Below are 25,398 nucleotides of genomic sequence, written 5' to 3'. Positions count from 1 at the left end.
TACATGGAAATTAAACAATAAAAATAAACAATAAATGGTGAACAGTAAATATAACACTCACACATGTTACAAAAGAACAAAGACAATTCAAATGTCATATTATGTCTATATACATTGTTGTAATGATGTGCAAATACTTGTGCAAAATGTGCAAAAAGTAAAAAATAAATAAACATAAATATGGGTTGTCTTTCTCCTCCCCTCTCTCTCTCTCTCTCTCTCTCTCTCTCTCTCTCTCTCTCTCTCTCTCTCTCTCTCTCATCTCTCTCTCTCTCTCTCATCTCTCTCTCCCTCTCTCTCTCCCTCTCTTCCTCTCTCTCTCTCTCTCTCTCTCTGCCTCTCTCTCTCTCTCTCTCTCTCCCTCCCTCCTTCATGCTCTCTTTCTCTCTCTCTCACTCACCACCTCTGTATCTCCATCTATATTTTATTCTCTCCCTCCCTCCTGTTTCTCCCTGTCTATCCATATCCCTCTTTGTCCCTCCCTCCCCCCTTCTCTGTTGGAAGGCTCCCTCAGAGGAGAGGCTGAGTGCTAGCAGCATGACGCCAGTTCTCATGGCCTCTGGGAACAGGGAGAGGAGATTGAGCCCACACATCTCTCTCTCTCTCTCTCTCTCTCTCTCTCTCTCTCGCTCTCTCTCTCTCTCTGTACCCATAGCCGTGGGAGAATGTTTGGGACTGGGGGTGCTGGGTATTTATTTTCAACGGGGGGGGGGGGGGGGGGGGGGGGGGGGGGGGGGGGGGGGGGGGTGGGGGGGGGGGGGGGGGGGGGGGGGGGGGGGGGGGGGGGGGGGGGGGGGGGGGGGGGGGGGGGGGGGGGGGGGGGGGGGGGGGGGGGGGTGGGGGGGGGGGGGGGGGGGGGGGGGGGGGGGGGGGGGGGGGTGCCCCGGTCTCTCCCTGCTGTTTGCAATAGCGCCAATTTGTGGGTCACTGCAGATGTTGTTATCACTCTCTTGGCATCAGACATAACGTATCATTCCCTTGACATCAGATATCACATCTCACTCTCTTGATATCAGATATCACATCTCACTCTCTTGCCATCACATATCACTCTCTTGACATCAGATATCACATCTCACTCTCTTGACATTAGATATCACATCTCACTCTCTTGCCATCGCATATCACTCTCTTGATATCAGATATCACATCTCACTCTCTTGCCATCGCATATCACTCTCTTGACATCAGATATCACATCTCACTCTCTTGACATCAGACATCACATATCACTCTCTTGATATCAGATATCACATCTCACTCTCTTGCCATCACATCTCACTCTCTTGACATTAGATATCACATCTCACTCTCTTGCCATCACATATCACTATCTTGATATCAGATATCACATCTCAGTCTCTTGATATCAGATATCACATCTCACTCTCTTGATATCAGATATCACATCACACTCTCTTGATATCAGATATCACATATCACTCTCTTGATATCAGATATCACATATCACTCTCTTGATATCAGATATCACATCTCGCTCTCTTGATATCAGATATCACATCTCACTCTCTTGACATCAGATATCACATCTCACTCTCTTGACATCAGACATCACATATCACTCTCTTGATATCAGATATCACATCTCACTCTCTTGCCATCACATCTCACTCTCTTGACATTAGATATCACATCTCACTCTCTTGCCATCACATATCACTCTCTTGATATCAGATATCACATCTCAATCTCTTGATAACAGATATCTCACCACACTCTCTTGATATCAGATATCACATCACACTCTCTTGATATCAGATATCACATCTCACTCTCTTGATATCAGATATCACATCTCACTCTCTTGATATCAGATATCACATCTCACTCTCTTGATATCAGATATCACATCTCACTCTCTTGATATCAGATATCGCATCGCACTCTCTTGACATCAGATATCACATCTCACTCCCTTGATATGCGATATCACATCTCACTCTCTTGACATCAGATATCACATCTCACTCTCTTGATATCAGATATCACATCTCACTCTCTTGATATCAGATATCACATCTCACTCTCTTGACATCAGATATCACGTCACTCTCCTGATATCGCACCTTCACTGACTCTCTTTGACCCTCTGCCTCTTTCTCCATCTCTCTCTTTCTCACATGTTCTCTTTCTCCATCTCTTTCTTTCTCTTAGTTCTCTTGCAACAGATGGCCAAGTTCTGTGAGGCTCATGCTGTGGAGGAGTCATGTGTGATTGGGGAGAGGAAGGAAGGGAGGGAGGGAGGGAGGGAGGGAGGGAGGGAGGGAGGGAGGGAGGAAGGAGGGAAGGAGGAGGGAAGGATGGAGGGGATGAGGAGTGAACGAGCAGGGCTTGATCCGGCGATGCTCAGTTTCTTTCTTCCTTCCCCACGGTTCTCTGACCGTAGCTCACACTGCTGGAGGGGGGGGGGCTCTGGCTGTGGCATCACTTACAGTTCCAGGTGACTGGAGGAAAAACACATGCGTGACTAGGCAGAGAGAGGGTAGCAGTGAAAGTATTTTTCTTAATTTTTCTTCCTCCATGCCAAATCCGTGGCATATGTTCCATGGCAGCTTTTCTTTTTGTCTTGTCACCGACAAGTCATTATAATCAAACTAACTATAGTAAAACAACCCAGATTGATGTTTATAATAAACACAGAGTCCGAAAGTACATATTGAGACTAGGGCGCAGAGTCTGTTGTTGAAAAAGAAAAAGGAGCTTCGCTCAAAATGCGACTGTACTGTAGTGTACAGACGCCAGTCCACTGGTTACTACAGCCAGGAAGAAAAGCAGTTCACCCAGAGGGTATGGCATGGGGATTTGTTTCTGAATCCTAGTAAAAAAAATGACCTTGGAGAGCACCCCATAGACTATGTAAATAAGACATTTCCTGAAAAATATTGCCCATTTGAAAAAGTCATATCCACTTTATTTTCCTGTCCTGATATCCAGCTTCAGACTTATCCTGTCCCTGGCAATTTGCCTTCCTACCCAATCTGCCTTTTTGGTGGAGGGACCAGAGGAAGAATAAGCCTAATTTCAGCTTTACTGGAAGATTTAAACCCAGTGATAGGCTTATCTTCCCTGGCTCCCTAACGTTGCCTCCGGACACAACTCACTGTCATCCCCTTGGAGAGACTCCATTGGGCCACTATTGAGCACGGCTGGATTAATCAAAGGCCCCGGCAGCCCCCTTGTTCTGTTTGTTAATGATGACCCCCCTCTTGCTCACTGTCCTCCTCTCCCCCTCACCCTCTCTTCCTCAGAGCTCACTGTCCTCCTCTCCCCCTCACCCTCTCTTCCTCAGAGCTCACTGTCCTCCTCTCCCCCTCACCCTCTCTTCCTCAGAGCTCACTGTCCTCCTCTCCCCCTCACCCTCTCTTCCTCAGAGCTCACTCGATGACATTGATTCCCCCCATCCTGGGAGTCAGACCAGCTGAAGAACAACCCGTCCCCCCTGCTGCCATTCCTCTACCCCCCGCCACCATCCCTCCATCTCCCTCTGGCTCACCATATTTTTACTGTAGATGAGCTTCTGCTTCATTTACATAACAGTAAAAGTGACTGGTATAGTACGTGCATAAGGAGGGGCCTTGCCCAGAACACGGACTCTACCAAGAACACAGGCAGAGGAGGAGGGAGAGCTGCCTCAACAACTACCAGTCACTTCTCTGCTCTCCCCCCTCCAACCCTTTAGAGTGGATTCTTCCATCCCTTTCCTAATGTGTCTTGTTCAGCAGCAATAGGAGATAGCTATGAAGGCTGAAGGTACAACAAGATGACGGAAAGAAGGGGGGTGGGGGATGTCTGCTGGATTTGTCAATTTGTCGAGTATGCATCAGCTGTGCGCTACCTCAACAGAAGCTGTGACATTACAAGACCATTTGTTCATGCATTCATAATACATGTTGTTGAGTGTACTATACTATTTATACTGCTCCTTCACTACAATCATCTGTTCCTTTCTGCTCACAGAACAACTTTACTGGTGGGTTAGAACCAACCAGGCAATCTGGCTGTGGTACTACTTTACAGATGTCCACTTAACAATCCTTCATGTTACTCAAACACTGTTTTCATCAAGTTAACCTCCCACACTGGTGTCTCTTCTCCTCCTCTCTCTCACTCCATCTCCCTGTAACCCCTCCTCCTCCTCTCTCTCTCTCCATCTCCCTGTAACCCCTCCTCCTCCTCTCTCTCACTCCATCTCCCTGTAACCCCTCCTCCTCCTCTCTCTCACTCCATCTCCCTGTAACCCCTCCTCTCTCTCACTCCATCTCCCTGTAACCCCTCCTCCTCCTCCTCTCTCTCACTCCATCTCCCTGTAACCCCTCCTCCTCCTCCTCTCTCTCACTCCATCTCCCTGTAACCCCTCCTCCTCCTCCTCTCTCTCACTCCATCTCCCTGTAACCCCTCCTCCTCCTCCTCTCTCTCTCTCCATCTCCCTATAACCCCTCCTCCTCCTCTCTCTCACTCCATCTCCCTGTAACCCCTCCTCTCTCTCACTCCATCTCCCTGTAACCCCTCCTCCTCCTCCTCTCTCTCACTCCATCTCCCTGTAACCCCTCCTCCTCCTCCTCTCTCTCACTCCATCTCCCTATAACCCCTCCTCCTCCTCTCTCTCTCTCACTCCATCTCCCTGTAACCCCCCCTCCTCCTCCTCTCTCTCCATCTCCCTATAACCCCTCCTCCTCCTCCTCTCTCTCACTCCATCTCCCTGTAACCCCTCCTCCTCCTCTCTCTCACTCCATCTCCCTGTAACCCCTCCTCCTCCTCTCTCTCACTCCATCTCCCTGTAACCCCTCCTCCTCCTCCTCCTCTCTCTCACTCCATCTCCCTGTAACCCCTCCTCCTCCTCTCTCTCACTCCATCTCCCTGTAACCCCTCCTCCTCCTCCTCTCTCTCCATCTCCCTATAACCCCTCCTCCTCCTCCTCTCTCTCACTCCATCTCCCTGTAACCCCTCCTCCTCCTCCTCTCTCTCTCTCCATCTCCCTATAACCCCTCCTCCTCCTCTCTCTCACTCCATCTCCCTGTAACCCCTCCTCTCTCTCACTCCATCTCCCTGTAACCCCTCCTCCTCCTCTCTCTCACTCCATCTCCCTGTAACCCCTCCTCCTCCTCCTCTCTCTCACTCCATCTCCCTATAACCCCTCCTCCTCCTCTCTCTCTCTCACTCCATCTCCCTGTAACCCCCCTCCTCCTCCTCTCTCTCCATCTCCCTATAACCCCTCCTCCTCCTCCTCTCTTTCACTCCATCTCCCTGTAACCCCCCCTCCTCCTCCTCTCTCTCACTCCATCTCCCTATAACCCCTCCTCCTCCTCCTCTCTCTCACTCCATCTCCCTGTAACCCCCCCTCCTCCTCCTCTCTCTCCATCTCCCTATAACCCCTCCTCCTCCTCCTCTCTCTCACTCCATCTCCCTGTAACCCCTCCTCCTCCTCTCTCTCACTCCATCTCCCTATAACCCCTCCTCCTCCTCTCTCTCTCTCACTCCATCTCCCTGTAACCCCCCCTCCTCCATCTCCCTATAACCCCTCCTCCTCCTCCTCTCTCTCACTCCATCTCCCTGTAACCCCTCCTCCTCCTCTCTCTCACTCCATCTCCCTGTAACCCCTCCTCCTCCTCTCTCTCACGCCATCTCCCTGTAAACCCTCCTCCTCCTCTCTCTCACTCCATCTCCCTGTAACCCCTCCTCCTCCTCCTCCTCTCTCTCACTCCATCTCCCTGTAACCCCTCCTCCTCCTCCTCTCTCTCACTCCATCTCCCTGTAACCCCTCCTCCTCCACCTCCTCTCTCTCACTCCATCTCCCTATAACCCCTCCTCCTCCTCCTCTCTCTCACTCCATCTCCCTGTAACCCCTCCTCCTCCTCTCTCTCACTCCATCTCCCTGTAACGCCTCCTCCTCCTCCTCTCTCTCACTCCATCTCCCTATAACCCCTCCTCCTCCTCCTCTCTCTCACTCCATCTCCCTGTAACACCTCCTCCTCCTCCTCTCTCTCACTCCATCTCCCTATAACCCCTCCTCCTCCTCTCTCTCACTCCATCTCCCTGTAACCCCTCCTCTCTCTCACTCCATCTCCCTGTAACCCCTCCTCCTCCTCCTCCTCTCTCTCACTCCATCTCCCTGTAACCCCTCCTCCTCCTCCTCTCTCTCACTCCATCTCCCTGTAACCCCTCCTCCTCCTCTCTCTCACTCCATCTCCCTATAACCCCTCCTCCTCCTCTCTCTCACTCCATCTCCCTGTAACCCCTCCTCCTCCTCTCTCTCACTCCATCTCCCTGTAACCCCTCCTCCTCCTCTCTCTCACGCCATCTCCCTGTAACCCCTCCTCCTCCTCTCTCTCACTCCATCTCCCTGTAACCCCTCCTCCTCCTCCTCTCTCTCTCTCCATCTCCCTATAACCCCTCCTCCTCCTCTCTCTCACTCCATCTCCCTATAACCCCTCCTCCTCCTCCTCTCTCTCACTCCATCTCCCTGTAACCCCTCCTCCTCCTCCTCTCTCTCACTCCATCTCCATATAACCCCTCCTCCTCCTCTCTCTCACTCCATCTCCCTGTAACCCCTCCTCCTCCTCCTCTCTCTCACTCCATCTCCCTGTAACCCCTCCTCTCTCTCACTCCATCTCCCTGTAACCCCTCCTCCTCCTCCTCCTCTCTCTCACTCCATCTCCCTGTAACCCCTCCTCCTCCTCCTCTCTCTCACTCCATCTCCCTGTAACCCCTCCTCCTCCTCTCTCTCACTCCATCTCCCTGTAACCCCCCCCTCCTCCTCCTCTCTCTCACTCCATCTCCCTATAACCCCTCCTCCTCCTCTCTCTCACTCCATCTCCCTATAACCCCTCCTCCTCCTCTCTCTCACTTCATCTCCCTATAACCCCTCCTCCTCCTCTCTCTCACTCCATCTCCCTGTAACCCCTCCTCCTCCTCTCTCTCACTCCATCTCCCTGTAACCCCTCCTCCTCCTCTCTCTCACTCCATCTCCCTGTAACCCCTCCTCCTCCTCCTCTCTCTCACTCCATCTCCCTATAACCCCTCCTCTCTCTCACTCCATCTCCCTGTAACCCCTCCTCTCTCTCACTCCATCTCCCTGTAACCCCTCCTCCTCCTCCTCTCTCTCACTCCATCTCCCTGTAACCCCTCCTCCTCCTCTCTCTCACTCCATCTCCCTATAACCCCTCCTCCACCTCTCTCTCACTCCATCTCCCTATCCTCTCCCCTCCCCTCCCATCCCATACTCCCCCAGTTTGGTATATTAATCTGGCTCATTGTGAAAGGCTCCATTGTTTCATCAGACAAGCCCCATAAAGTACCATTAAAGATGTATCACTGGCTAATGTTTTCTTTACCCATTGTTGAGCACCTCCAGGAAGAGAAGATTAACTGATTCCTTTCCAAGCCACTTGCATTCACTTCCCTACACCCCACTCACCCTCCCACCCCTCTTCTCCATCCTTCCCCTCCTCTATCTCTGCAGTCTTCCAGGAGTCAAAGCTCATCAGAGCTCCCACTGCATGACGATTTATTTCAGAACGGGGCCCCCAGAAGCCGTGGCACTATTTTGTATTATTTTGTCAAATGGTGCTGCTGAAGAACAAACAGGGTAATGTTTCTGTTCTGTACATTGTATCTTCTATCTTCTGGAAAGACTCTTTTCCACAGTTTCTGTGTCGTGGCCATTATCTCAAACTCAATCAAGAATGAAGACAGGAAGTAAAGATGGGCCCTCACTGTATCATGTGTACAAACAGCAAGGGTACTAACTCATCCTTCATCCTGCAGGTAGCCTAGTGGTTAGAGCGTTGGACCAGTAACCGAAAGGTTGCTAGATCGGGACACGGCAGTTAACCCACTGTTCCTAGGTCGTCATTGTAAATAAGAATTTGTTCTTAACTGACTTACCTAGTTAAACAAAGAATAAATCAAATATTTTTTTTTATTAACACTTCATCACCGATAGTGGAGTTTCAGCTGTAGACCATGCACTGTGGGTGGAGTTTCAGCTGTAGACCATGCACTGTGGGTGGAGTTTCAGCTGTAGACCATGCACTGTGGGTGGAGTTTCAGCTGTAGACCATGTACTGTGGGTGTAGTTTCAGATGTAGACTATGCGCTGTGGGTGGAGTTTCAGATGTAGACCATGCACTGTGGGTGGAGTTTTAGCTGTAGACCATGCACTGTGGGTGGAGTTTCAGCTGTAGACCATGTACTGTGGGTGGAGTTTCAGCTGTAGACCATGCACTGTGGGTGGAGTTTCAGCTGTAGACCATGCACTGTGGGTGGAGTTTCAGCTGTAGACCATGCACTGTGGGTGGAGTTTCAGCTGTAGACCATGCACTGTGGGTGGAGTTTCAGATGTAGACTATGCACTGTGGGTGGAGTTTCAGATGTAGACCATGCACTGTGGGTGGAGTTTCAGCTGTAGACTATGCACTGTGGGTGTAGTTTCAGCTGTAGACTATGCACTGTGGGTGGAGTTTCAGCTGTAGACCATGCACTTTGGGTGGAGTTTCAGCTGTAGACCATGCACTGTGGGTGGAGTTTCAGCTGTAGACCATGCACTGTGGGTGGAGTTTCAGCTGTAGACCATGCGCTGTGGGTGGAGTTTCAGCTGTAGACTATGCACAGTGGGTGGAGTTTCAGCTGTAGACTATGCACAGTGGGTGGAGTTTCAGCTGTAGACTGTGGATCGAAGTTTTTGTCTAGATGAATTCACTAGCGGTTGAGATTTCAGTTCCACTCACAGTCGTTCTTCAACTTGTCTTCACCAGTCGTGGAGAAGACAGAAAGACTTAGGATTCAAGGAACACAGTTTTATAGAACACACAAAGCCCCGTATGATGACGGGGCTTTGAGCAACAACTCTTGAACTACGTTAGAGAAAAACACACTCAACAGTCACTGGAATGTGTAGCAATTCCCGTGTAGATCCATAGAGAACTCGGTCAGAATGATAGAAGTGTAGTTTCCAGCAGTGGCACACCCTAGTAATCCTATCTGAACTACATCTTAGTAATAAGACATAATACCTGTGGCGTTATTCCCAGATGGCCATGTTGCTTCTTCTTCTCCTTCTTCTCTTTTAGTTTTCTCTTGGGGGGGGGGGGGGGGGGGGTTGCGTGTCCATTGAAGTCCATTTCTCGCCCCCAGCAGCTGTCACTTCCAGTACATTTCAGATGACATGTCGGTTGAGAAAGGAGACATATACTGTATATCTACAGATGGACATCGGAGACAAAGATTTTTTATAACTAAACCAAGATAAACCACAGCTTGTCATTTCCAGTGGGAACAAATGAGTCATAGTGGGCAGAACAAGCAAGGAGGTGGGCAGAGCCAAGCACGCGCTAGCGATATCCTATTGGTGCGTTCTAGCATACACATGCTTATTTCCGTTAGGGAATGCCTACTCTGTGAAGTATGCGTGTGCAATAACTCAATTCACCTTCGCACTCCTAAACAACGCAATTTTAAAAAACCTTTGCAAAGGGTAGAGTCTACAAAACTTAGTCCACTCTGTTCAAAACAGAATCTAGTTTTGGCAACAGAAAACAGTATTGAGATCAAATGTTTAATTGTTGAGAAAATTTGCAGAATGTCGGTCACAATCCATCTGGTTCCATCTTCTCCCACTAACCACCAGTGGGCTTCCTCTCACTACCATATTTGGAAGTGAGTGGAAACGCCAACCGGATGCTTCACATTTATACATCCAGTGAAATCTGGCTCATTGTTCAATCTGTGTCGGAGCTCTGCAAAGCAATCCTGGCACATTGTTTACAATATTAATGGGTTTGCTCCCGCCAGCAAACAAACAAACACATGCACACAAACACACAGACAAAGGAGGAGATGAGCGGGGGATCAACGCAGAGGGGCGAAGAGCAAGAGGGCACAGGACAGGGTGATGAAGGACTTCAAAGGCAAAGAAAAATCCAAACCGGAAACGAGGCTGAGCCAAAGAACACTAGTCTCCCCCTGTAGACATGTCTGAAGCTGGGAGAGAGGAAGATGGGGGAGGGATGGAGAGAGGAAGATGGGGGAGGGATTGAGAGAGTAAGGTGTGGTGAGCGAGGGAGGGTGAGTGACTGAGGGGGAGATGAGAGGGAGGGAGAGAGAGAGAAAAAAAGTGTGGAAAAAAGACGGAGAATGAGGGAACTCAATGGAGCGATAGAGAGACAGACTGGAGGGAGGGAGCGATTGGGAGGCGCTGAGTAGGATGTCAATATGATATCTTAATTTCCTCGTTTTCCATCTCGTCAACCATATGCGATCCGACGAGGACAGGCGGGGAGCAGGTGGGGCGCCACACGTCGGGGGGCCTCAATCTCTCCTCTTCGCTTCCTCTCCTCCCGTCCCTCTCTCATCCTCTCCTCCAGCCACCCATGGTGCAGGATGCCTGTCATCACACTTAAAGCTCCTACAGACCCTGAAGATGTCTTTGTTCCTAGCACTAGGGGGGGTGGATCATTAGGAAAACAAACTAGTGGCAAACTAATGAGGCTAAATCAATTTGTGTCTTTCTCCCTCTAATAATCTTTGAACTCATTAGATAGATACAGGGACTGGGAGTGAGATAACCTATAGGGAGCTGAGACTGAGAGGTTTTTGTAGCACAGATCATTGTAAAGGCATATATTATGGAGTGCTCGCTGGAGGCTTGGGAGGAGTAACCAATGGCAGAATGTTGTTTGTTCATATTGTAGCTGTTTAAAACCTTAGAAACTCGGAACCAGGCTTCAGTGTATTAAAAATCAGGAGTAGACCCCAAATAAAATATTCCTGAAAATAAAAAAAAATGAAACATTTTGGTATACAAAATATCTATGCAAATGTGGGGTTTGCATCACTTACTGCCCCATATTACATATACGTAACACATTTTCAAATGATTATACTTTGCCAATAATTTATATCTTTCTTAGGAAATGTACTCGTCATCTCTGGACATCGTAAGAGTATGTTGTATGCAATGAATTCCACAAACTCACCTTTTTGACAACGTATAAGACCATTCGGAGGAACAGAATATGATATTCAGCACCAATCTCCGATAGTTTAAGTACAAAATCGGCCACCAGATTGTGCCACAATTATTTATTGGGATCTCTTCTTAAAGCTAGTGGTTTCCTTTAAATTCTTAAGAGTCTATTGATGCACATAATAATACAAATATTTACATCAGAGATATCCATCAGAGATATCCATCCACCGCATCCTCCGAAGTCAGCCTTCCACATCTGCGGTGGAAGGTGGCCGAGATACAGTGGTGTTTATCAGACTATGACACATTGTCACGTTCCTGACCTGTTTTCCTTTTTTCTTGTATTTATTTAGTTGGTCAGGGCGTGAGTTGGGTGGGTTGGTCTATGTGTGTTTTTCTATGTTGGGGTTTTTGTGTTCGGCCTGGTATGATTCTCAGTCAGAGGCAGCTGTAGATCGTTTGTCCCTGATTGAGAATCATACTAAGGCAGCCGGGGTTTCACGTGTGTTTTGTGGGTGGTTGTATCGCGTGTCTGCATTCGTGCCACACGGGACTGTTTGTCGATTGTTTCATGGTGTTCTTTTGTTTCGTGTTCAGTTTCGATTCATTAAATAATCATGGACACTAATCACTCCGCATATTGGTCTGATCCTTCTCGCCTCTCCTCCTCGTCCGAGGAGGAGGATTACGACGATCGTTACAGAACCACCCACCAATCTAGGATCAAGCGGAGTGCAAACGGGCAGCGACAGCAGTGGGAAAAAACCCAGGACTCCTGGACTTGGGAGGAGATCCTGGACGGCAAAGGACCCTGGGCTCAGCCAGGGGAATATCGCCGTCCCAAGGCGGAGCTGGAGGCAGCGAAGGCAGAGAGGCGCTGGTATGAGGAGGCAGCGCGGCGACGCGGTTGGGAGCCCGAGAGTCAGACCCAAAAATTTCTTGGGGGAGGGCACACGAGGAGTGTGGCAAAGCCGGGTAGGATACCTGAGCCAACTCCCCGTGCTTACCGTGGAGTGAGAGGGCGTCGTACTGGTCAGACACCGTGTTATGCGGTAAAGCGCACGGTGTCCCCAGTACGCGTGCTTAGCCCAGTGCGGGCTATTCCACCTCGCCGCACTGGTAGGGCTAAGTTGGGCATCGAGCCGGATGTCATGAAGCCGGCCCAACGCATCTGGCCTCCAGTGCGTCTCCTCGGGCCGGCATACATGGCACCAGCCTTACGAATGGTGTCCCCGGTTCGCCAGCATAGCCCAGTGCGGGCTATTCCACCTCGCCGCACTGGCAGGGCTACGGGCACCATTCAACCTGGTAAGGTTGGGCAGGCTCGGTGCTCAAGAGCACGTGTCCTCCTTCACGGTCCGGTATACCCGGTGCCACCTCCAAGTACCAGTCCACCGGTGGCAGCCCCCCGCACCAGGCTGTCTCTCCGGGTTCTCTCTCCAGCTGCTCCCACCTGTCCAGCGCTGTCAGAGCTTTCCTCCTCTCCAGCGCAGCCAGTGCCTATACCACGCACCAGGTCTACAGTGCGTCTCAGCCGGCCAGAGTCTGCCGTCTGCCCAGCGGCGCCTGAACTGCCTGCCTGCTCAGCGCTGTTTGAGCTGCCTGCCTTCCCAGCGCTGTCCGTCTGTTATGAGCCGTCCAGCCAGGACCAGCCAGAGCCGTCCAGCCAGGACCAGCCAGAGCCGTCCAGCCAGGACCAGCCAGAGCCGTCCAGCCAGGACCAGCCAGAGCCGTCCAGCCAGGACCAGCCAGAGCCGTCCAGCCAGGACCAGCCAGAGCCGTCCAGCCAGGATCCACCAGAGCCAGCCAGCCAGGATCCGCCAGAGCCAGCCAGCCAGGATCCGCCAGAGCCAGCCAGCCAGGATCCGCCAGAGCCAGCCAGCCAGGATCCGCCAGAGCCAGCCAGCCAGGATCCGCCCCTCAGTCCGGTGCTGCCTTTTGGTAGAGTGGGTGTGACATGGAGGGTGGCCAATGGGAGGAGACCACGGAAGCGGGGTTTGACTATGGTGGGTTGGGGACCACGACCAGCGCCAGAGCCGCCACCGTGGACAGACGCCCACCCAGACCCTCCCCTAGAGTTTATGCGGGTGCGCCCGGAGTTCGCACCTTAAGGGGGGGGTTATGTCACGTTCCTGACCTGTTTTCCTTTTTTCTTGTATTTATTTAGTTGGTCAGGGCGTGAGTTGGGTGGGTTGGTCTATGTGTGTTTTTCTATGTTGGGGTTTTTGTGTTCGGCCTGGTATGATTCTCAGTCAGAGGCAGCTGTAGATCGTTTGTCCCTGATTGAGAATCATACTAAGGCAGCCGGGGTTTCACGTGTGTTTTGTGGGTGGTTGTATCGCCTGTCTGCATTCGTGCCACACGGGACTGTTTGTCGATTGTTTCATGGTGTTCTTTTGTTTCGTGTTCAGTTTCGATTCATTAAATAATCATGGACACTAATCACTCCGCATATTGGTCTGATCCTTCTCGCCTCTCCTCCTCGTCCGAGGAGGAGGATTACGACGATCGTTACACACATCCCAAAAATCGCTCTCCTCACAAAAATGTCTGAACTGTTTAGCCTACAAACTACTATGACCACTCTATGGGAAGGTGATGTTCACCGTTTTACTTTACGAACCCCACAAGCTTCAAGGGACTTGTTTGAAGGCGGGACTCGCTGATGGGCCAACTTCTGTCTGTAGTGCCCAAACGTACTAATGGAAAGGGGAGATTCTTACAAACAAGATAGTGTTCTGTGTTTTGCACTACGGCCCCCACAAGTGTCACGGGACTTGCCTGAATGTAAACGGTACGGTTTTGTGCCAACCAAAAAACATATATGTTTATACCTACAGGAGTCCTAAAGTCCCAAATCAAATAGCTAAATGATCCATGCTATGACCATCTTTAAGCAATTCCATATAGTAGAACCTTCCCGCCAAGGCTTAGACTTTTAAAGGTTTTAACCTTTTACTGCAGTGGGCTAAATCAGGGTCACACAGGGTGTTTCTTGGTAGTCTTAAACAAATCTACTTTGAAACAAAAGTATACAATTCACACAAAGGGTTATGGGCTTAAAAAAAGAGGACACCTGTACCATGTCAGATATAAAGTAGAAATATAATCTATTTGGAGTTTTCATTCAAATATTACACTTTACATACATCACACAAGACCGAAATATAACAAGACCTTTTTGACAGCGGCTTTTAAAAAATAATGTTTATTAATTATGAAATTATGAAAAGTATTAATACAATTCCACCCATGAGGCCACTAGAGGGCGATTTGGTCATTTTACTGCTTAACCGTGGAACGCATTGATGGCGTACAGACACCAGGTATTTAAAGACAATGTTACATATATGTAACATTGGGTTTTAAAGGCCAAAATATAACTAGATAGATATAACTAGTTCTTTTTAAGATTGAGGGCAATTTCTCACACGTGTTACTGTATATCGTTACATATTACTTAACACAGCTCACTGCATGCCTGAAGACATGAAAATCCTATTCAAGCATTTCCTACTCAGACCACTTTTCTCCAACCGAAACCAATATTTTTCCAACGCAGACTCCATACCTCTATTTCCGCAAGCGGAACCACCTACAGCCTTGATGCCGTATCTATAGGAATCTTGACTTGTTTGCAATCCTCTCCACATTTCACCACATGCCATGAACACACTGTGTACAGTAATCCGAGGTAGTTCACAGCTTGCATGTCCTCTTTACAGCAGTGGTGGTCATTGCCTTATTTCTATTACAGCATATTAGATGACTGTCATTCATATTCCATTCACCCAATTCAATGTAACATCGATAGGTTTAGGCTACTACATGATACTCAAATTTTCCCTGTACCCATCATGAGGTTGCACAACCTAGCCTATGAATAAAAGTTTACAACGTAGGTGCACACAGGTCGAGAGAAAAATTTGAGGTGACAGACATTGACACAGTGACATTCAATAGCACCTTGCACACTCTTGCCGTCCTCTAGCTGATATAGGGTGTAATCATTAGTCCAGCAGTCGTCCTCTAGCTGATATAGGGTGTAATCATTAGTCCAGCAGTCGTCCTCTAGCTGATATAGGGTGTAATCATTAGTCCAGCAGTCGTCCTCTAGCTGGTATAGGGTGTAATCATTAGTCCAGCAGTCGTCCTCTAGCTGGTATAGGGTGTAATCATTAGTCCAGCAGTCGTCCTCTAGCTGGTATAGGGTGTAATCATTAGTCCAGCAGTCGTCCTCTAGCTGATATAGGGTGTAATCATTAGTCCAGCAGTCGTCCTCTAGCTGATATAGGGTGTAATCATTAGTCCAGCAGTCGTCCTCTAGCTGATATAGGGTGTAATCATTAGTCCAGCAGTCGTCCTCTAGCTGGTATAGGGTGTAATCATTAGTCCAGCAGTCGTCCTCTAGCTGGTATAGGGTGTAATCATTAGTCCAGCAGTCGTCCTCTAGCTGATATAGGGTGTAATCATTAGTCCAGCAGTCGTCCTCTAGCTGATATAGGGTGTAATCATTAGTCCAGCAGTCGTCCTCTAGCTGATATAGGGTGTAATCATTAGTCCAGCAGTTGCAAACAAGTTGATATTGGACAAATTCCGTTTAAGAAACGTTTTTCAACAGAATCAGCGGAATGAATACACACTCTTGATCACGCGTAAACACAGTTCACTTTCATAGCAGCCACGTTGTATTCCTTGCATTTATGCGCTCTCCTCCTCTCACCTCTTCCCTTCACTTGTGGACTTCTATGCACAACACATCAGCTGTATGTGACCAGGCAAAAAAAAACTTTTCAAGCCAAGCCACTACACACAGCCTACATCGTTGTCACCATATTAGCTAAAGTAAAGTCATAGTCAGCATAGCTAATAGAACTAGTGCATTAGTAAACCTGCTACAACCATGCAGCAACGTTACAGTATACAGTAAGCAGTTACACCAGCGTCCCGAGGTGGCAATAAATTAGTAAAAACCAAAAGCTTACCTTGACTTGGAAGAGTTCCAGTGTTGTGTTAGGAAGTCATAGCCAGCTAGCTAACATGGCATCCCTCTGCTTGAGGCTAACCTAGCTAGCTGCAATTGCTAGCTAAGCTTGTGAAACTGAAAAAAAGACAATCTCTCTCATCTCTCTATTTCTCTCTTGCTTCTCCTTCATTTTGGAAGAAATTCATTTGTTCAAAACTGTTCAACTATTGTCTATCTCTCTCTTTGAGTCAACTACTCACCACATTGTATACACCGTGGTGCTAGTTAGATGTAGCTTATGATTCTTTCAGTACTATATGAATTCTCTGATCCTTTGATTGGATGGACAAAATGTCAGTTCATGCTGCAATATAATTACTGTGTAAGTCTATGGAAGGGGGTGAGAACCATGAGCCTCCTAGGTTTTGTATTGAAGTCAATGTACCCAGAGGAGGATGGAAGCTAGCTGTCCTCCGGCTACACCATGGTGCTGCTCTACAGAGTGCTGTTGAGGCTACTGTAGACCTTTGCAAAATAGTGTTTTAATCAATTATTTGGTGATGAGATTATATTTAATTTTATCTGATAACTTTTTTCATGTTTTGCAATTTTTATTTTGAGGAAATTTACTGCTTAACAGTATATAGGGTACATGCCCCAAATGGCACCCTATTCCATACATTGTACACTACTTTGAACAGAGCCCTATGGGCCCTAGTAGTGCACTACATAGGGAATAGGGTGCCATTTGGGACACAGCCAAGATGACTCATTTTAATATTCCATACAAATCACTGCCATATGTTGTATCCTGATGTGTGATTCGCAGAGGTTGTGTAAACCCAAGCGGGTATGATATAGATGCCAGCTGTAGGCCGGTCTTTCTGTCAAGTACATGTTTGCTACAAGCCTGTGCTGCATAATGGGTTAAAGCTACTGTTCAGCTGGGGGCGGTGAGGAAAATTACTGACTTTCATTTCATCGAGCTGTGTGTGTGGGTGTTTGTGTGTGTGTTTGTGTGTATGTGTGATAGAGAAAGAGAGAGAGTGTGTTTTTGCGCATGTACCCCCGAGTGTGTGTGTGTGTGTTCTGTATTGATGTGTAGAGTTTTGAATATTATCACAGTATTGAATGCATGTGCTCTTCATGTTCGTTTCTCTGTATGCGTCTGTAGAAGAATGAACACACCTCTCTGTGCGTGTCTGTCTATACTGTACACTCTTAGACAAAATATGCTATCTAGAACCTAAAAGGGTTATTTGGCTTTCCCCCAAGGATAACCCTTTGAATAATACTTTTTGGTTCCAGGTAGAACCTTTTTTGGTTCCAGGTAGAACTCTTTTGGGTTCCAAAAAGGGTTCTAGGAAAGGGTTTTAGAAAACTTTTTGGTTTTTGGTTCCAGGGTTCTACCTGGAACCAAAAAAGGTTCTATCTGGAAACAATAAGAGTTATCCTATGGCCAAAGAACCCTTTTGGAACCCTTTTTTCTAAGAGTGTAGTGCTTTTGTGTGTAATCATTTATATATTTGATATGTTCATACAATATGTGTGTACCCACGTTTCTACACCTTAAGCTTTCCCAGAGTAGTACACACTCCACCGTAGTATTGTGAACAATTGACTGGTTGAAGCATCTAATAATAATATAGCTATGGAGCTACAGAGATACAGATGCCTCAGAGCTAGCCAGCCACCACTCTCTTCTGGACCCGTCCCAAATGGCACCCTATTCCCTATATAGTGCACTATGGACTCTAGGGCTTTGGTCAAAAGTAGTGCACTATATCGGGAATAGGATGCCAATTGGGAGGTAATTTCTATATACCTCATCCTTTAGAGCAGGAGGAGCTGCCGTAGCTTCACTCAAGTGCATATTTGCATACAGATCCTAATAATCTGATTGTCCTCTGGCTACAGTCGTGTTCCCTTTGAAAAGTGCCGGCTATAAACCTCACCATTATCTTCCCCCTCCTCCAAGTCCCTTAGGCTTGGTTTAAAGTAGACTCCATTCTACCTATACCCATATTACATTCATTTCCAAGACCTTGTGCGTGTCTTGCATATGTGTCTCGGCCTACCTCTATGTCTTTTTGCAGAGAAGTTGCAGAGAAGACACCTGCAAGTTCCCGGACATTTCTGTCTCAATGATCTCTAAATAATGTGGATTGTCTTGCAGTTAAAGCCAATTTTGAGATGGACTCATCCACATGTTATATGATTTATTGCTCAAGGTCTGCTCCAAACCAGTGACTACAGTAGTAAGTGGCTGCAGAGCTAATACGTCGTGACTGTGTGTAAGTAGCAGAGCAGTGGCAGGTTTGAGGTCACAGGGCTGGCAACATGTTTGGTTGAGGTGCGTCTGCCTTCGCCTCTCATCACAGCCACTGTCGCTGGCACCTAGAATGGCCATGTGGCTTCTCATCTGGGTCTTTTCCACCTCTCTGCCACTTGGCAGTGAGAAATATAACCATAATATTTCGAATTACAAATTACAAATCGCTATTGCAGGCATCCTACAATTTAAAGGGTACATTTTCAGTTTAAACAATAACAAAGCGAACACCCGCCTCTGTTTCGGTAAACAGCTGAGGGATGGGCTAGAGAAATTTAACCACTCTCAAATTCATAGACAGAGCTATGGATGCAAGTACTGACCATCTATGATATCAAAATATACTGTATATAGTTTTAACCACACCTCACATCATCATTTTAAAAAGGGAAAAAATGGAAGTAGTAATTGCAGATTGCCCCTTTAACTGGTTAAATAATCCTCTCTTTATGAGGTACATTGTTGAAATAAAAGGTTCAAATGAAAGTTTGACAGTATTTTTGCTGACATCTGTTCTGTGTTGTGTGAAGGAAACATTGCTCAAAGCTCCGTTTGCTGAAAAGAGAAATCAGACATTGTTAATTAACTCATTTTTTTTTGTATTTAAATAGGCAAGTCAATTATGAACAAATTCTTATTTACAATGACGACCTACCAATGACATCATATTTGTTTGATAGGGTTTTCAGACAGGTTTATACCATTGTACATGTCCTCGAGGGAGTGTTGTTTTTATGTAATCAAATTTAAACATTTCATAGATAAAATGAACAGTAATTCACTTTCAGAACTACCCACAGGACTAATCTGTGAAATTGTGCTGATATTTGTATTTGTATTTATTTATTATTATATTCATTATTACACCACTACATATATAAATATAAATAAGCATGCCCCATTCAAACAATTTAGAACTAAGAACAGATATAGCCCTTGGTTCAATCAAGACCTGACTGCCCTTGACCAGCATGAATACATCCTGTGGCGTTCTGCATTAGCATCGAATAGCCCCCGCGATATGCAACTTTTCAGGGAAGTTAGGAACCAATGTACACAGGCAGTTAGGAACGCAAAGGCTAGCTTTTTCAAACAGAAATTTGCATCCTGTAGCACAAACTCCAAAAAGTTCTGGGACACTGTAAAGTCTATGGAGAATAAGAGCACCTCCTCCCAGCTGCCCACTGCACTGAGGCTAGGAAACACTGTCACCACCGATAAATCTATGATAATCGAGAATTTCATAAGCATTTTTCTACAGCTGGCCATGCTTTCCACCTGGCTACCCCTACCCCGGTCAACAGCTCTGTAACCCCCACAGCAACTTGCCCAAGCCTCCCCCATTTCTCCTTCACCCAAATCAGGATAGCTGATGTTCTGAAAGAGCTGCAAAATCTGGACCCCTACAAATCAGCTGAGCTAGACAATCTGGACCCTCTCTTTCTAAAATTATCCGCCGCAATTGTTGCAACCCTTATTACTAGCCTGTTCAACCGCTCTTTCATATCGTCTGAGATCCATAAAGATTGGAAAGCGGCCGCGGTCATCCCCCTCATTAAAGGGGGAGACACTCTAGACCCAAACTGTTACAGACCTATATCTATCCTACCCTGCCTTTCTAAAGTCTTTGAAAGCCAAGTTAACAAACAGATTACTGAACATTTCGAATCCCACCGTATCTTCTCCACTATACAATCCGGTTTCCGAGCTGGTCATGGGTGCACCTCAGCCATGCTCAAGGTCCTAAACGATATCATAACCGCCATCGATAAAAGACAATACTGTGCATCCGTATTCATCGACCTGGCCAAGGCTTTCCACTCTGTCAATCAACGCATTCTTATCGGCAGACTCAACAGTCTTGGTTTCTCAAATGACTGCCTCGCCTGGTTCACCAACAACTTCTCAGATAGAGTTCAGTGTGTCAAATCGGAGGGCCTGTTGTCCGGACCTCTGGCAGTCTCTATGGGGGTGCCACAGGGTTCAATTCTCTGGCCGACTCATTTCTCTATATACATCAATGATGTCGCTTTTGCTGCTGGTGATTCTCTGATCCACCTCTACGCAGATGACACCATTCTGTATACTTCTGGCCCTTCTTTGGACACTGTGTTAACTAACCTCCAGACAAGCTTCAATGCCATACAACACTCCTTCTGTGGCCTCCAATTGCTCTTAAATGCGAGTAAAACTAAATGCATGCTTTTCAACCGATCACTGCCCGCACCCGCCCGCCCATCTAGCATCACTAATTTGAACGGTTCTGACTTAGAATATGTAGACAACTACAAATTGTCTTCCAGACTCACATCAAGCATCTCCAATTCAAAATTAAATCTAGAATCGGCTTCCTATTTCGCAACAAAGCTTCCTTCTCTCATGCTGCCAAACATACCCTCGTAAAACTGACTATCCTACCGATCCTTGACTTTGGCGATGTCATTTACAAAATATCCTCCAACACTCTACTCAGCAAATTGGATGTAGTCTATCACAGTGCCATCCGTTTTGTCACCAAAGCCCCATATACTTTTTATTTATTTTATTTTATTTAACCTTTATTTAACCAGGAAGGGCTCATTGAGATTTAAAATCTCTTTTTCAAGAGCGTCCTGGCCAAGATAGGCAGCACCAAGTCATTACAAAAATTACAGACAAACAAACTACAAGTAATCTAGTAAAAACCATAGAATTCACAAGAGTATAACAATATCAAAAACAGCAAATTAAAATAATAATACTACCCACCACTGCGACCTGAATGCTCTCGTTGGCTGGCCCTCACTACATATACGTCGCCAAACCCACTGTCTCCAGGTCATCTATAAGTCTTTGCTTGGTAAAGCCTCGCCTTCTCAGCTCACTGGTCACCATAGCAACACCCACCCGTAGCACGCGCTCCAGCAGGTAGATTTCACTGGTCACCACAGCAACACCCACCCGTAGCAGCGCTCCAACAGGTAGATTTCACTGGTCACCATAGCAACACCCACCCGTAGCACGCGCTCCAGCAGGTATATTTCACTGGTCACCACAGCAACACCCACCCGTAGCACGCGCTCCAGCAGGTATATTTCACTGGTCACCACAAAGCCAACTTTTCCTTTAGCTGCTTTCCTTCCGGTTCTCTGCTGCCAATGACTGGAACGAATTGCAAAAATCACTGAAGCTGGAGACTTATATCTCCCTCTCTAACTTTAAGTATCAGCTGTCAGAGCAGCTTACCGATCATTGCACCTGTACATAGCCCATCTATAAATAGCCCACCCAACTGCCTCATCCCCATACTGTTATTTGTTTTTTTGCCCATTGCACCCCAGTATCTCTACTTGCACATTCATCTTCTGCACATTTATTACTCCAGTGTTTAATTGCTAAGTTGTAATTATTTTGCCACTATGGACTATTTATTGCCTTACCTCCATAATCTTACTAAATTTGCACACACTGTGTATAGACTTTTCTATTGTGTTATTGACTGTGTGTTTGTTTATCCCATGTGTAACTCTGTGTTGTTTGTGTCGCACTGCTTTGCGCTATCTTGGCCAGGTCGCAGTTGTAAATTAGATATTGTTCTCAACTGGCCTACCTGGTTAAATAAAGGTAATATAAAATTAAAAAGAATTAACATTATCACACCACTACATATAACATTATCCAACCACTACATATAGCATTATCAAACCACTACATATAGCATTATCAAACCACTACATATAGCATTATCAAACCACTGCATATGGCATTATCAAACCACTGCATATAACATTACCACACCACTACATATAGCATTATCAAACCACTACATATGGCATTATCACACCACTGCATATAACATTATCACACCACTACATATAGCATTATCAAACCACTACATATGGCATTATCACACCACTGCATATAACATTATCACACCACTACATATGGCATCATCAAACCACTACATATGGCATTATCACACCACTGCATATAACATTATCACACCACTACATATAGCATTATCAAACCACTACATATGGCATTATCACACCACTGCATATAACATTATCACACCACTACATATGGCATCATCAAACCACTACATATGGCATTATCACACCACTGCATATAACATTATCACACCACTACATATAGCATTATCACATCACTACATATGGCATTATCACACCACTGCATATAACATTATCACACCACTACATATAGCATTATCAAACCACTACATATGGCATTATAACACCACTGCATATAACATTACCACACCACTACATATAGCATTATCAAACCACTACATATAACATTATCACACCACTGCATATAACATTATCACACCACTACATATAGCATTATCAAACCACTACATATGGCATTATCACGCCACTGCATATAACATTATCACACCACTACATATAGCATTATCAAACCACTACATATAGCATTATCACACCACTACATATGGCATTATCACACCACTGCATATAACATTATCACACCACTACATATATCATTATCAAACCACTACATATGGCATTATCACACCACTGCATATAACATTATCACAACACTACATATAGCATTATCAAACCACTACATATAGCATTATCAAACCACTACATATGGCATTATCACACCACTGCATATAACATTATCACACCACTGCATATAACATTATCACACCACTACATATCTACAATACAACATTTATAATAGCACCATGCATATGTGTGGAATGCGTGTGCGTGTGCATGTGCATGTGTGTGTCTCCTGACAGTCGGCATTGTTCCATAAGGTCTCGTTTTATCTTGTTTCTTTTATCAGTTTTCTGCTCTCATGAGTTGCTTAGAATAGAGTTCCATGTAGTCATGGTTCTATGTACTGCAGTACTGTACGTTTCCCAGAGTCTGTTCTGGACATCGGGACTGTGATGAAACCTCTGCTGGCGTGTCTTCTGGAGTATGCATGTGTGTCTGACATGTGTGCTAGTCATTTGAACAGACAGCTCAGTGCGTTAAACATTTCAATATCTATCATTTAGACAATTTGTGATGCAGTCAATCGCTCCTCTACTTTGAGCCAGGAGAGATTGACATGCATGTTATTAATGTTAGCTCTCAGTGTACATTTTAGGGCCAGACGTGCTGCTCTGTTCTGGGCCAACTGTAATTTTCCTATATCCCTCTTTGTGGTACTTGACCATATGACTGGGCAGTAGCGCAGGTGCGACAAAACTGGGGCCCGTAGGACTTGTTTTGTTGATAGCAGTGTCAAGAAAGCAGAGCAGCACTTTACTACTGACAGACCTCTCCCCATCTTAGCTACCATTGTGTCAATATGTTATGACCATGACAGTTTACAATCTAGGGTTACACCGAGCAGTTTAGTCTCCTCAACATGCTCAATTTCCACATTATTCATTACAAGATTAAGTTGAGGTTTAAGGTTTAGTGAATAATTTGACCCAAGTACAATGCTGTTAGTTTTTGAAATATTTAGGACTAGCTTATTTAGGACTAGCTTGCCACCCATTCTAAAACTGACTGCAGCTCTTTGTTAAGAGTGTGGTAGCTGACATATATAGTGTTGAGTCATCAGCATAGATATATACACAGGCTTTACTCAGTGGCAGGTCATTAGTAAAGATTGAAAAAAGTAAGTGGCCTAGACAGCTACCCTGGGGAATGCCCAACTAGGGCTGCGGTGGTCATTACATTTTGTCAGGCGGTTATTGTCATGAAAATGACTGCAGGAGCGAGTGCGCATATGAAGTGGCTATGTTGAACGTAAAAGTGACCATTTGAAACAGGTCCTGTACGCTAGAATTAGAGTTACAGTTACAGAGTTTGGCTAATTTCATTTTTAACAATACAAACCTTAGAATGTCTTAGAAATCGAAACATATATGGGCTGCATGATGTGACTACAGGCTATTGACTATTTTAAAAAGTCACATCATATTTTCACCTATCAGACTATTCTCCATTTAAACTTGCCTTTACTAACATGTACAATTTGTTCCGATCTAGAATAGCACATTATCAAATGTGTAGGAACAAGGGCAGGGGGGAAAAGACATGTAATCCGAATATACTCAAATAGCGAATGGTGCCCGCTTTCCCACAGTTTAAATCTTGCTGGGTAGGCAAGTTTTATTTTACATTTACATTTTAGTCATTTAGCAGACACTCTTATCCAGAGCGACTTACAGTTAGTGCGTTCATCTTAAATAGGTGCAGACAACCACATATCACAGGCATAGAAAGTACATTTTTGGGCTGGTTGAGGTGAGGAAGAGGTTTATTTAAGATATTGTTTGAAGAGGTAGGGTTTCTGTCCTAGTTTCAGGGGGAAGCTGGTTCCACCATTGGGGTACCTAGTTTCAGGGGGAAGCTGGTTCCACCATTGGGGTGACAGGACAGAGAAGAGCTTGGACTGGGCTGAGCGGGAGCTGCTCTCCCGTAGGGGTGGGAAGGCCAACAGACCTGAGGTGGCAGAACGAAGTGCTCGGGTTAGGGTGTAGTGTTTGAGCATAGCCTGAAGGCAGGGAGGGGCAGTTCCTCTTGCTGTTCTGTATGTAAGCACCATGGTCTTGAAGTGGATGCAAGCTTCGACTGGAAGCCAGAGGAGTTTTACAGGTGAGTTTTAAAAGCGTAATATTGTATTTGATGTGAATTTTGAATCATTGGCATTGATGTCAAGAGTTGTTAGAGGGACAATAGAACACGGAGTAGGCCATTAGCAACCTGAAGGTCGTTAGCGAGTTGGGTACTACCAACGCATGCCCAGAGTGCATAATAGGAGATTACCGTGAGTCAATGGTCATGACTCCAGAGTTTATTCTTTGGCCTATTTTTTGGTATGTAGTTAATCCATGAGGTGCTTTTTGATCAAGGGATGAAATACTATTGAACAAAAATAAGTTGATGCCGAGATAATTAACTTCTTATGGCTGGGGGCAGTATTGAGTAGCTTGGATGAATAAGGTGCCCAGAGTAAACTGCTTGCTGCTCAGGTCCAGTTGCTAATATATGCATATTATTAGTATATTTGGATAGAAAACACTCTGAAGTTTCTAAAACTGTTTGAATGATGTCTGTGAGTATAAGAGAACTCATATGG

This window comes from Salvelinus namaycush, chromosome 9 (genome assembly GCF_016432855.1).
Source record: "Salvelinus namaycush isolate Seneca chromosome 9, SaNama_1.0, whole genome shotgun sequence".
In the NCBI taxonomy this organism is placed as follows: domain Eukaryota; kingdom Metazoa; phylum Chordata; class Actinopteri; order Salmoniformes; family Salmonidae; genus Salvelinus; species Salvelinus namaycush.
Note: the sequence above shows the minus strand (reverse complement) of the source record.